Raw genomic sequence first — 11,622 nt, 5'->3', positions numbered from 1 at the left:
TACATTCTTTTGTTTACTCTTTTTTTTTTTTTTAATCAACATGGCATTAAATGTGCTGTGGAAGTTTAACTATAGGTTCAAGTGTGCCGTGAGTTTAAAAAAAGGTTGAAAAACACTGGTCTAGAAAGTCAGCAATGGACCTAAAATGCTTTCCTGAGGGCTAATTGGCCAGTGGTAGCCTGAACCTTCTAGCAAAGCCCAACATTGAGGATGGTCAGTGCTGGAGCTCTAACCAGGCCTCTTGTCCTACCCACTCACCCTGATTTTCCTTTACCATGTTCTTTTTTTTTTTTTATTCTATAATTTGTTTATTCTCTAATTGATAGACATTTGGTTATTTCCAGCTTTTTTTTTTTATTAAATCATAGCTGTGTACATTAATGCGATCATGGGGCACCATACACTGGTTTTATAGACCATTTGACACATTTTCATCACACTGGTTAACATAGCCTTCCTGGCATTTTCTTAGTTATTGTGTTAAGACATTTACATTCTACATTTACTAAGTTTCACATGTACTCTTGTTAAGATGCACCGCAGGTGGAATCCCACCAATCACCCTCCCTCCGCCCATCCTCCCCCCTCTCTCTCCTCCCTTTCCCCCTTCCCCCTATTCGTGGGTTATAACTGGGTTATAGCTTTCATGTGAAAGACATAAATTAGTTTCATAGTAGTAGGGCTGAGTACATTGGATACTTTTTCTTCCATTCTTGAGATACTTTACTAAGAAGAATATGTTCCAGCTCCATCCATGTAAACATGAAAGAGGTAAAGTCTCCATCTTTCTTTCAGGCTGCATAATATACCATGGTGTACATATACCACAATTTATTAATCCATTCGTGGATCGATGGACACTTGGGCTTTTTCCATGACTTAGCAATTATGAATTGGGCAGGTAGCTTCTCCAAGCCAGAAGAAAAGCCTGGGGCTAGAGTTTTGGGATCTCACTGGGGAACACACTGGTCATGGGTGGGTGGGAAATGCAAGAGGAGCTCTCAGGATGTGGAGCCTGACCCACTTCACATGGCCCCTCTGTGATTGCTGAATGAAGGGTTGGGCCAGCTGTACCCAAGAGAGGAGGTGCTCAGGGCCTCATGAGGACAAATGTGCCCTAAGAGATGTCTCCACAGCTCAATGAAGGAGATGGGCCTCCAGACTACTCTGCCTGTTCATGGGACACAGCCACTGTGACCAGTGATGCACTAGCACACTTGTTCCTTACAAGTACCTATGAGGTTAGGTACTGGCAGAAACCAGGGGGAAGAGAAACACAGTAAGACTCACTGAGCGCTGGCTATGTGCCAGACAGCAAGAGCACACCATGCGGGCTCTGGGCAGCTTTAGTCCCCCTCCCCTGATCGGCCCCATACACAGTCGAGCAGCAGAACCTGCTCTGGGAGTCCAGACTTGGGCAGCAAAAGCTGCCTTCCCTCTCTGCTCCCAGGCTCCTCAGGGCTACGCTTTCCTGCCTACACCCAGTGCTCCCCATTGCCACCAAAGGAAACTTTTCAATGTGCAAATCATGCAGATCTGATCATGTGACCCACTTGCCTGACAACACCTCATAGCTTCCCGATGCTCTTGCAGTGGGACCCGATGTTCATATTGTGGCCTATCCAGGCTCATCTCACGTCCTGCTCTCTTGTTCTTTCCCTCTGGCCACGTTAACCTTCTTTCAGATTCCCCGAGGCATCGTGTTCCTTCCAGACACAGGCCTTTGCACAGGCTGTTTTCTCCACCTGACATGCCCTCCCATCTTTCCCCCTACACCTCCTCTGGCCCACTTTTCAAATCTCAGAATTATGCAGAGATTCCTGACCTCCCAGTTCAGGACAGGATACTGTGATGGTTAGTGTTGTGTGTTAACTTGGAGGGTGTTTCTGGATGACATTAGTATTAGATCAGTAAATTTTGGGTAGGGCAGAGTGCCCTTCATAATGTGGGTGGGCCTCATCCAGTCAGTTAAAGGCCTCAATAGAACGAGAAGACTGGCCTCGTTGAGCAAAAGTGAGTTCTCCAAAAGAGCCCTCAGACTGGTGTTGGAACATTGGCTTTCCTGGGTCTACAGGCTACTGGCCTTTGGGCTGGAACTTCACTCTGGCTATTCTGGGTCTTGAGCCCACTGCCCACACTGCAGATTCTGACTCACCAGCCTCCATAATCACATGAGCCAATTCCTTATAATCACTCTCTCTCTAGATATAGATATATGAAGATCAGAGAATTAAATTCACAAACTTGCCACCATGAGCTTACATTGGCAGCATTGTGCAAACAGCTCAGTAAGGTTTCATAATCTTGGTGTCTGAGTGTCTCACAATTGTGTTCATGTTCACGTGTGCCAGTGTCTTGCTGAGTGGGGTTCATTACCATTTTTGCATGTTTTTGTATGCGGTTTTGAGCACGTCAGAGCTTGAATAAGAGCAACAAACAAACGTTTGTAAATTTCTTGTTAAACTTGGCAAGAGTGGAAGTGAGATCTGGGACATATTAGTCCAAGTTTATAGAGATAATTCCATGAAGAAAATGGCAGGGTACAAATGGATCAAACATTTTTCTGAGGGGAGAGAAAGCATCGCTTATGAAGAAAAGTCTGGGTGGCCAGTAACAACCAGGATTGACAAAAACATTGCAAAATTTCACTGAACTGTGCATCAAAATCATCAGCTAAGAAGCACAAACATTGATAGAGAAACAGGTAGGAAAATCTGAACAAAATCTTAGCCAGCAGGTGCAGTGGCTCACACCTGTAATCATAGTGCTCTGTGAGGACGAGGCAGGTAGATTGCTTGAGCTCAGGAGTTCAAGACCAGCCTAAGCAAGAGGGAGACCCCGTCTCTACTAAAAATAGAGAAACTAGCCGGGCATCATGGTGGGTAGTCCCAGCTACTTGGGAGACTGAGGCAAGAGGATCACTTGAACCTAAGAGTTTGAGGTTGCTGTGAGCTATGATGATGTCACAGTACTCTACGCAGGGTGACAGAATGAGACTCTGTCTCCAGAAAACAAACAAAGAAAACCTTGGCCAACAACTCATGGCTCTTACATCATGCTCATGGGGCACTGTCTGTGAGGGAGATTTTAGCCAATAAACACATAACTGTATTGACACCTCCTCCCTACTCACCTGATCTGGCCCCTAATGACTTTCCTCTTATCTGAAGATAAAGGAAATATTGAAAGGAACGCATTTTTATGACCTTCAGGGCATTAAGAGTAATCCAAAGACAGATGGCCATATAGTTTAGATGGCCATTCCAGAAAGGTTTCAAAATTGCTTTGAACTATGGATGAGGTACTGGGTTAGTGCACAGCTTCACGGGGGGAGTACTTCGAAGGTCACAGTGGTGATATTCAGCAGTGGGGTACATGGTGTGCAGCACTTTTTCCAGGATGAGTTTGCAAACTTAATTGTCAGCCCTTTAGATATGGACTCTTTTGGTTCTGTTTCTCTGGAGAACCCTGACTGGTACCGGAGGCTCCGGAAGCTCCCACAGTACCGTGCTCCTCCCCATCACTGCATAGACTCTAAGTTCCTTGGGTTCATGGACAGTGCTCATTTTTCCCTTCGCCTTTATATCCTGAGTGTCTAGCTCTGTTCCTGGCTTACAAAGTAGGCTCTTGGTAAATATGTATTTAATGTATCATGAATAAGGACAAACCTCCCGTTCACGGAGCTCAGGGGTACAGGGAAAGATAGTAAGTAATTAGGCCACTTTAATGCACCATGACAGAGACGTTTATTTCAAGACGTTTATTTCCCAGGAGGGACTTGACCCTTCTGGATTTTCCAAGGGTCAAGCACTAAGACAACAGTTGGGCTCCTAACCCAAGCAATGGGAAAGTGGTAGGTCACAGAAGTCTCTCTGAAGAAGATGACACCAGACCTGTGCCTTTAAGGACAAGCAGCAGTTGGTCATGAGAAGCAGAGAAGGGAAGAGTGCTGGGCAAGAGGGAAGGCATGCCCAGAGGTGTAAGGCATGATGGGGCCTGGGGCACATGGGGACCAGGCATGGGGCCAGGGAACTCCCTGGGAGCTTTGGCTGCTGGTTTATGTGTTTGCATCTCATCCCAAAGGTGAAGGGGAGCTGCTGAAGCAGGGTGGAGGCTCCCTTTGCCCTTTGGAAAGGCAATAAACAAGTCAGACAGCTCCATTAGAAGGCTTTGCCCTAATCCAGAGGAGTGATCAGGGTGAGGGTTGAGGAAGTGAGGCTTGGGAGGGAACGATGAGAGGGCTAGAGGAGACAAGATGAGTGCTGAGAACCAAGGGGCTGTGGGGAAAGAGGGGAGAAAGTCCTCATTTCTGGGCTGGACAGTGACAGGGCTCTGGTCACTGAGAAAGGAAACGCAGATGGAGCAAGTTTGAGTCCTGAGGAGGCATGGAGGAGGTGTTGAGCGGAGGCGGGGAGAAGCTTGTTTTATAATTTGAGGTACATAGGAGGAAATCAATATGTGTGGACTCTGCCCTCTCCCGGGGTCTTGCTAGATGCTTTACGTGTGTATCACAGTGATTCTTCATCCTGGGCCATCCAGTGCTGGTATGTGGTTTCGAGCAAGGCCTCGCTTTGACCTACAAACACACTCAGGTTATATCTCCTTTCACAAAAGAAAAATTCAGAAGGGTCAAGTCCCTCCTAGGGGTCACGCAGCTGGGAAGTGGCAGAGCCATGTCTAGAGCAGGAGTCTCCACTCCCAGGAACCTGCTCATCCCCTGTGCCAGGCTGCCCGCCCAACTGGGAGGACACAGCGGTGCCAGCTCTGCAGGAGCAAAGTCTGAGGTTTGCTCTTGCAAAAGTGCAGGTGTCTGTTGGGTAGCCCCAGTCCACCTTTCACTGAGCCCCATAGAGCAGGCCTCTCTCAGACCATGCCACCCAGGCTTCCTGCTGCCGGGGGTGAATGGCAGAGGAGCACTCCCCTGAAAACCCTTGACCACATCTGGCACGCGGCTTCCAGGGACCACACAGGATTAGAATTTAACTCCTTATAGAATGATTCGAAACAACATCTGCAGGAAAAGTCACTAGTTTGAGCTCAGCTTATAGAAAAGTGGAAAAGGAGGGTGACTGAGAATCAGCTCCCCTAGGGCTTTTAGGGTGATAACCAGGAATAAGACTCCATCTTCTCTTCTTAACACCTGTAGGAGCCAAATCCCCAGAGCCCCAGCAGTGTCAGGAAAAGTGGTCCCTTCACCAAGACCCCCACCCCACCAAGGAGGAAATTGCTTTCTAGGCATCAGGCTGGAACAGAAGAGGGGAAGGAAGGAGAAAACGCCTTTCATAAGTAAGAGAACCTAAATGAGCAGTCAGTACAAAGGTGTGGGCAGGAGAAGGAGCCTAAGAAATGACAAATGGCACACCCCAGGGAACACATTTCATGCTATTTCATAGTCCGTAGGTGGTTGAGGAGGCCTGAGGGTTATAATTTTTGTCCAACTCCCTCGTTGTGTAGAGGAGAAAAGCAATTCATGGAGAAGTGAATAGATCTATTACAGGCCACCCGGCTGCACACAGAGGCAGGGTCAAGCCCAGGCCTGCAAGTCCAGGGCTCTGCTCACCAAAGAGACAGGTCCTTTGCTCCTGCCTGAAAGTTGTGCTGGTCCCCTGAACTCCTATTCCTTCTTGCTTGAGACATACCCCAGTTAGGTCAGAATGGGGAAAACCAGGACCCAAGCTGATATCCTTATTATCACCTGGGGCCATCCCAGGGCCCAGTGGACAGCCAATGAAGTGTCCTTGTTACAGAAAGGGGGAAACCAAGCACCTGAGTGGCGAGTCAGGTGATTACAGCTCTAACCAAATTATCTTTCCAACCAAGTAAGTGGGGCGTGGGCATCCAGGTGGCTTGACACCTGCATGGCCCCCCTCCTGTCACAGCCCTACCATGAGTAGGGCTCCCCTCCCTCCCTAGGGGGTTGGTGTGCTGGTTCCGTCGCTTTGAGGCCTGCTGTTCTCTGTGGAATGACTGACACCTCTCCCTGCACGTGCATCAGTACCATTCAGCCCATTCCACAGAGAACAGCAGGCCTCAAAGCGACGGAACCAGCACACCAACATCCTAGGGAGGGAGGGGAGCCCTACTCATGGTAGGGCTGTGACAGGAGGGGGGATGGGCACTGGGATGGCACAGGAGGGCTGCTGAGTACCTGACTGACAACCACATGGTGCTCTTCACCTTCCCAGCCTCATCCAGGAGGTCAGTTCATTGATAGGGCCCAGAAGCAACTCAAGGACCACATAGGGCCCAAGAGCTTGTGGACCAGATCCCAACAATGGTGGATATTCAGTACAAGGAGAGGAGGCGGCATGTGTGCAGGGGGCTCAGTGTTTCCCCCTGGAGAAAGCTGGCTGCAGAGGGGCTGCTGGGCTGGGAAGGAGAAAGAGGCTAAGGACGACTCAGTTGACAACTAGCTGCTCTGAACTCTGTGTGCCACTTAGTCCCACCTCCCCACAATGCTCTGAGCCCTTCATTTTTTCATATCTACAAATTCTCTAGTTTATTTGCAAAAATAACAAAGTGAGCCTCTTTTTTGTACAAATAGAGAAGAGGGCGAGAGACAGAGTCTAAGTAGGAATGTTTCTTTCTCCAAAATGCCTTTAGTAGGGAGAGGGAACAAATATATATCATATGAAATAACCAGCGCTGGAGTGTGGCTCCCACCTTCTCCCCACACCTTAGGGCTTAGTGTTCCCTCCCTGCCATAATCACCTCACTGTGACCCTCCCTCTCTTGTGAAGCCTCAGGAGAGTCTAACTATTTTGGAAAGGAGATACAATATAAGATGAAAAAAAGGCCTCAGCTCAAGGCAGCCTGGAAGAGACTTTATTTAATGCAATTTAATTTAAATAGCTTCTGCATCCCAGCGGGCGAGCCTGACCCCTCTACATTAAACCAAGAATCTCCCTAATTGGTCCTAGCTGAGAATCAGACCATGAGGATGAGGTGGACCCAAGAGGTCTGTCCTGGGAGGGCTCACCCCTCCCAGACTCTGTGCCCCAGGGCCACACCAGCCCCTCCTCAACATACAAGCTCCTCAGTCTCCACTGGTCGGGTGTGGTCTGAGGGTCCACTGAGCCTGGTCTTCTGGGTACTTGCTGGAAATGCAAATCCATTGCCCTATTGAGTCAGAATCCTGGGGTGAGTTTAAGGACAGCAGGCAACTTTAATTTCCACTACAGTTTGGGACACTTCATCTGAGCTGTTATTGGGCATTGACTGACACCATTGCCATCTGCGCGTGTAATGAAGACCTCCCAATGTGCTCTAGCCCTTGGCAAACAGAATTTCTTCATAACACCAGTCCTTTTGGTCAGGAGAAACCCATGGAAAAGTCTCGCAGAATAAGAAAGATAAACCCTGGAAAGGAGACAGTTCTATGGGGACTGTCTCTGCAGGGTCCCAGAGCCATATGGGCCTGAGAGGATTTTGAAGCAACCCTGCCTCTGGCCCCTGCCCACCAAGGGCCAGGGTTCCTAAGTACTGGGGGAGCATGGGGCTGCTGGCTGGGCAGGCTGAAGGCCTGCAGGCAAGTTGGGGCTGTGCAGTCCCCACCCCCTCAGTACGCGCAGTGTGGCGGGGCAGAAGCCACTGTGGCTGGAGGAGCCCAGCTGCCCTCTCACCTCCCGTGGCCTGCTCCTCCCAGCCACACAGCGACAGGAGTGGGGGTGCTGATCTGGATGACATCTATCATCCAGAGCTTGCTGACCCAAATGGCACCCCACAGGGAGGCTGGCTGATTGTCTCTGGGCCCTCTTGGGACAAGATAAAGCCCACAGTCAACTCACCCTCCCTGCACCCTCCCTGCAGGTGGCACTGAGACCACAGCAGGAGCTTTATGTCAATTCCAGGGCTGCCTCAGCTGCGCCCTGCAGTTCTCCTCCTGAGTTGGGGCGCAATGCAGCCCCCCCCTTCCTGCCTTCGGCCCAAGTTGCTGTGCTGCAAGTTGCCCACACTGGCCCCTCAGTGCATTAGCCCTACTCTAGGCCTTTCTTTAGGATCCTCTGCTCTACCCCCACCAAATGGCCTCAACCAAACACCAGCAGGGACACCTTTCAGGAACAAGACCTGGCCCAGTTGGCTCACCTCTGTGGGGCTACAAGAGCAAGAGGAGGAGGACTTGGGAAGCCCCCATCCTGGCACCCCCATGCCGACACCCCTCCACGCAGCCAGGAGCTCCAAGCCACAGGGCCTACTGGCCTGAGAGATGAGAGAGGAGCAGCCTCTGCACCTGCCTCACTGGCTTCTTGTCATTTCCTACTGGTAATTGCCATGGCCCAGGTCTCCTCACTTCTCCCAGACTCAGTATTTGTGAGACTCAAATCTGATCATGTCTCTCCCTTGGAGAAATATTGCCATCACTTCCCAGTTCTGCAGTGGGAAGGCCTGGCTGCTGGGCATAACCCCAAACCCTGCCTCTCTCCACTCCCCAAGAGCTCATGGTTTTTATGGCACCAGGGCTTTGGATGACCTTCCCTCACTTCTCACTTGGCCAGTATCCCTGAGACCCACTTTTATGCCCCAAGGCCTGCCTGGCCCCTGCGTGCAGCCACTACAGCTGGCATCGCCTTCTCAGCAGGCCTGAGCCTAGCCTTTGTCACCGTGTGCCAGTGGCCTATTTGCTTTTGTCTCTCCCATAGACTTGGAGCTCCTTGAAGGCAGGGACTATATATTACTCATCTCTCTGTGTCCTCAGGCCTGGTTCCATAAAGGCTGAAAGACAAAGCCATAAATAAACATAGAAATGATGTAGGAACACTCCCCTGCCACCCACCAGAGTCAGCCAGTGTAGGAAACAACCCAGGGGCCCAAGGCCACTTCATGCCCTCAGGTGATGAGGCACCCAGCAGATAAATAACAGGATGGATGGAGCCACTATCCAACAGGCAGTTGGGATACAGTTCCCCCAGAATCTCCACATGTGCATCCTCATTACTCCTTCAACCAACTGGCACTCCTGCCACCTGCCTCCGTTTCCCTTCCACAGCCATGACAGTGCCCATGAGACATATGTTCCCTCCTGCTGCCACTCTCTCTGGGGCCAGGTGAGAGCCGGGCTCCAAACACTTGAAGACAGAGTCTCTTCAACCGCATCTCCCCACCCCACCAGCCTCCAGGGTGTTTTGCTGGACTGCCTGGTGCCACTTTGTGGCCCTGTTCTAACCTGCCCCATTCCCATCTCCCCTCCTGGAGAAGCCCTCCAAGACCCTTCAAGACCATCCTGGTGGGGGCAGACACCCTGGGGGTGTCATAGCACAGTGTCACTATCCCAACAGAAACCCTAGACTGGACACCTAACTTCCTCCTCTTGCCAGGAGAGTGTCCTCTGAGTTAACAGCAAGGCCTACACTTCACCCCAGGGGAGAGTTCTTTTAGCCCCTTCTGTCTGGCAGAGACACCTGCTTGGAAATCCCAGAGCTCCTCCAATGGCAACTTCCCAAGGAAGGAAAAGTTGACTCAAGCTACCAGTTTTCCTAAAGCATAGTTCTTCCTAGGCCCAGATGGGGAGGAGACTTCCAACATGCCCACCCTGCATTTTCCACTATGACGTTTTGCAAACTGGAAGATGTTTTAGACCAGTGGTTCTCAACCTGTAGGTCACGACCCCTTTGTAACAATGAAAATACATCGCGGCATTAGGAAGGTTGAGAACCACCATTTTAGACACTGCAAGCATGGAGAGTAAAATCGTCTGTTTTGGAGATCTGGGAAGCAGTGGAAGCAGTGGAAGGCTCAGCAGCTATACGGTCAGAAAGGTGTTTGTACCTCCAGTTCTCTAAGTTAAAATAGTTCACACACTCCCAGGCCACCCCTCTATAGTCAGTCAGAGCCCAGACGAGCTGAGGCTTCCTCACTGGACTTCACCTCAGGGCCCAGGTCCTGTTTGCCTTCTAAGAAAAGATCCTGGTTCAGTCCTCGAGGCGTCGGTACTCCGCGGTGTTGGAATTTTGTTGCTCGTCGGCCGGTGCGCGCGTGCGCGGACATGGCCTCAAACGACTATACCCAACAAGCAACCCAAAGCTATGGGGCCTACCCCACCCAGCCTGGGCAGGGCTACTCCCAACAGAGCAGTCAGCCCTATGGACAGCAGAGTTACAGTGGTTATGGCCAGTCAGATACTTCAGGCTATGGCCAGAGCAGCTATGGTTCTTCTTATGGACAGACCCAGAACACAGGCTATAGTACTCAATCAACTCCCCAGGGATATGGCTCAACTGGTGGCTATGGCAGTAGCCAGAGTTCCCAGTCATCTTATGGGCAGCAGTCCTCCTATCCTGGCTATGGCCAGCAACCAGCTCCTAGCAGCACCTCGGGAAGTTATGGTGGCAGTTCTCAGAGCAGCAGCTGTGGACAGCCCCCAAGTGGGGGCTATGGCCAACAGTCTGGCTATGGCGGACAGCAGCAGAGCTACAGGCAACAGCAAAGCTATAATCCCCCTCAGGGCTATGGACAACAGAACCAGTACAACAGTAGCAGTGGAGGTAACTATGGCCAAGATCAGTCCTCCATGAGTGGTGGCAGTGGTGGTTATGGCAGTCAGGACCAGAGTGGTGGTGCTGCGGTTACAACCGCAGCAGTGGTGGCTATGAACCCAGAGGTCGTGGAGGTGGCCGTGGAGGCAGAGGTGGCATGGGCGGAAGTGACCGTGGTGGCTTCAATAAATTTGGTGGCCCTCGGGACCAAGGATCACGTCATGACTCCGAACAAGATAATTCAGACAACAACACCATCTTTGTGCAAGGCCTGGGTGAGAATGTTACAATTGAGTCTGTGGCTGATTACTTCAAACAGATCGGTATTATTAAGACAAATGAGGAAACAGGACAGCCCATGATTAATTTGTACACAGACAGGGAAACTGGCAAGCTGAAAGGAGAGGCAATGGTTTCTTGTGATGACCCACCTTCTGCTAAGGCAGCTATAGACTGGTTTGATGGTAAAGAATTCTCCGGGAATCCTATCAAGGTCTCGTTTGCAACTCGCTGAGCTGACTTCAATTGGGGTGGTGGCAATGGTCGGGGAGGCCGAGGGCGAGGAGGACCCATGGGCCATGGAGGGTATGGAGGTGGTGGCAGTGGTGGCGGTGGCCGAGGAGGATTTCCCAGTGGAGGTGGTGGTGGTGGAGGACAGCAGCGAGCTGGGGACTGGAAGTGTCCTAATCCTACATGTGAGAACATGAACTTCTCTTGGAGGAATGAATGCAACCCGTGTAAGGCTCCTAAACCAGATGGCCCAGGAGGTGGACCAGGAGGCTCTCATATGAAGGGTAACTATGGAGATGATCGTCGTGGTGGCAGAGGAGGCTATGATTGAGGCGGCTACCGGGGCCGTGGTGGGGACCGTGGGGGCTTCCGAGGGGGCCGGGGTGGTGGGGACAGAGGCGGCTTTGGCCCTGGCAAGATGGACTCCAGGGGCGAGCACAGACAGGATCGTAGAGAGAGGCCATATTAGCCTGGCTCCTGAGATTCTGGAACAGCTTTTCTTTCTGTACCCAGTGTTACCCTTGTTATTTTGTAACCTTCAATTCCTGATCACCTATGGGTTTTTGTGTCGGACTATGTGATTGTAACCATACCTCTGGTTCCCGTTAAAAACCATGGTTTTAGTTAAAAAAAAAAAAAA

The 11,622-nt window shown here is 50.8% G+C and overlaps 1 pseudogene across 1 annotated transcript; it reads left to right on the top strand.

Annotated features, from left to right (window-relative positions):
• Positions 1-9,911: 9,911 nt before the first annotated feature.
• On the top strand, positions 9,912-11,622 carry LOC128596277 (RNA-binding protein FUS-like; annotated as a pseudogene). Its single transcript, XR_008383100.1, has one exon. The product of XR_008383100.1 is annotated as an RNA-binding protein FUS-like (transcript).

Source organism: Nycticebus coucang, chromosome 10, assembly GCF_027406575.1.
Source record: "Nycticebus coucang isolate mNycCou1 chromosome 10, mNycCou1.pri, whole genome shotgun sequence".
Classification (NCBI taxonomy): Eukaryota; Metazoa; Chordata; class Mammalia; order Primates; family Lorisidae; genus Nycticebus; species Nycticebus coucang.
Note: the sequence above shows the minus strand (reverse complement) of the source record. Positions and strands in the feature narration are given on the sequence as shown.